A 2,566-nucleotide genomic window follows, 5' to 3' on the forward strand; every position below is an offset into this window, starting at 1 on the left:
TGCGTATGTGCTGCATTGACCTGGGCGCCTGTAGTGACATACAGTGCGCTGCATTCAGGCTCTTGACATTTTAGATTTTAAAAAATGTGGGTATGATAGAGCCAAATGAATACAGGCTAATGTAAGATGAGGGTCTTAGCTTTTAAATGCAACACGACACTGTAAAAGATGCTTTTATCCAAAGAGTGGGCTTGAAAAACATATAATCTAATAATCAATCCCATCAGAGAATCAATAAGGAACAGATCTGGATCAAATATAAAAAATATAAAACAGAACATCATTATTTGGCAGAGAAAACGCTTTTTAATTAACTAAATAAAAAGTATTAAAATGTTACATTTTGAGAAGTTGTTACATGTTACAGTTTTTGTACAATGTCCCATTTCTTTAAGGTTTCTCGCTTTCTTGCCACGTTTTACGTCTTACGTTTTACGTTACGTTTAGCAGATGTTTTTTATCCAAATAAGATCAAATAAAGCATACAGGTATAAAAAATGAAAAAAAAAAAAAATAATCGAAAGGCCATTAAGGATGTGAAGGAGGAGCAGTATGTTCAGGCATCCTGCTGGGCTCCTGCTGGCTCACCTTTGAACAGAAGAAGATTTGATTTTAGATTAGTTAGAATAGTTTTAGATTAGTTAGATTAGTTAGAACAGTTTTAGATTTGATGAAGATGGAGCTTCATAGGTCATTACTATGTAGACTTAGACACTGTAGTAAATTTGTATTTTTAACTTGGTACATGGAGCATGGTCTCTCTCAATCACACACACACACACACACACACACACACACGCGCGTGCGCGCGCACACACACACACACGCGCACACACACACACACACACACACACACACACACACACACACACACACACACACACACACACACACAGCCTGTCCGTCTCCCTTGTCCTTCTTAATCTTAATAATAATAATACTACATGAGTTTTATATAGCGCTTTTCATGATACTCAAAGTCGCTTTAATCTTGCATGCGTATGAAAAAAAAGAGCCTTCACCTGCTCCAGGTGCAGGGACAGACGCACCACTCAGTCGTCTGTTGATGTCATTAAACTGGTCTGTCACGTTGGCGTCTGCGAGCTGCTGCATCAGCTTCACCGCGTCCTCCAGGGTCCTCTGGAGGTCCACTAGAGTGCTCTGCTGCAGGTCCTCCTCCTTTTGATATCGTAGGTCATGCTCTAGAGCGCGGACCGCGCTGACCAGCTTCTCACAGTTCTCCTTGTAGGCCGTCACCCCTTCGACTTGTTCATACAGAATGTCAAGACCGGACCAATGGAACTTGCAGGACTCTCCATGACAGACCTGCAGATACAGTGTAGTGGAGATGCTAAGCTGATGAATGAACTGAAATGGCTACAATGCTCTACCAAAAAAAACATCCCTTTTCCTTAGAGGAACATGTACTGCACAGTCCCTGAAGCAATGTGAGGTCAAGTGCCTTGATCAAGGGCACTTCAGCTATGGATGAAGAAGTAGGGAGAGGAATGGAAGAATTTGAACCTGCAACCCTCTGATCTTAAGACCACCTCCCTAACTATAAGACTACAAAATATAATATGAAGCCTATTGCATACTGTATATTGTCATAAAATATGTGATTGTACATAGTAGTATACTACCAAAACCACTTAAGACTATCACACGTACACCACAAATAAACATTTTAACTGACATTAACAATTAACATTGTAAGAATGCTGACGTTCATTCCCAGTTATCTGGCTTATACTGTTTCACTTGCACATCTTAAATTAACAATACAAATCAATTTGATTCATTTAAATATATCTTAACTTAGAATTTTTGAATAATCTGAACCTACCTTTGATATCAGCTATTGTGACCGATTCAGTGTCTGCAACAGTCAGCATCTGCAAGTATGTTGAGTTGACTTGTGGCTCTGCATATATTGTGGGGCAAACAAACGGAAAAAAAACCCACACCCATTCCCCATGGAACTGCCCACTTCTGTTTCATCCATAATGAATGAATGAGTCCACCCATTGACACATACACATTATGAACCAACTTCTACATACAACTTAAACATTTATAAAATTTATTTTATAAAATATATTCATTTATAAAATTATTATTATATTAATAATTTATTTAAAAAAAGTATTTTTAAAGGCAAGTTTTTTTTCCATGAACACCAAATGCTTGTTTTGCATACGCATCCGTTATAAATCCGGCCCTAAGGCGTTTTGTTCCTGAATGAGAACTACGCCCCTCCAACGCAAACTGCCTAGCTGTGCCACCTGCTCTTTAGGAGTCGGCACAATTTCCTGCTCAATTGGGTGACTGTGGGCCTTGCCCTTGGCCCTGGTCACGATATATTAGTATTTTTCATAGTTTGGTGACACCACAGATGGCCTCTGATTGGTCTCTTATTTGCTATATGATGTGGGCTGAATCTTGTATGTATCGTTTTTCCAAACGTGTAGCCCCTTAATGCGCTCCGTACCTCCTGTGGCACGCTGTAAGAGTCATTGAAATGCACCTACCATAGCACTACAATACTATGACACAACACAGGCCC

The 2,566-nt window shown here is 39.6% G+C and overlaps 1 long non-coding RNA gene across 1 annotated transcript; it reads right to left on the reverse strand.

The window, feature by feature from the left end:
• Window positions 1–405: 405 nt before the first annotated feature.
• On the reverse strand, window positions 406–1,902 carry LOC134443453 (uncharacterized). Its single transcript, XR_010033676.1, has 3 exons — window positions 1,847–1,902; window positions 1,023–1,326; window positions 406–588 (listed from the first exon to the last, which is right to left on the reverse strand). It is a non-coding gene; the product is annotated as an uncharacterized LOC134443453 (long non-coding RNA).
• Between the last annotated feature and the right edge of the window lie 664 nt (window positions 1,903–2,566).

This window comes from Engraulis encrasicolus, unplaced genomic scaffold (assembly GCF_034702125.1).
Source record: "Engraulis encrasicolus isolate BLACKSEA-1 unplaced genomic scaffold, IST_EnEncr_1.0 scaffold_32_np1212, whole genome shotgun sequence".
Classification (NCBI taxonomy): domain Eukaryota; kingdom Metazoa; phylum Chordata; class Actinopteri; order Clupeiformes; family Engraulidae; genus Engraulis; species Engraulis encrasicolus.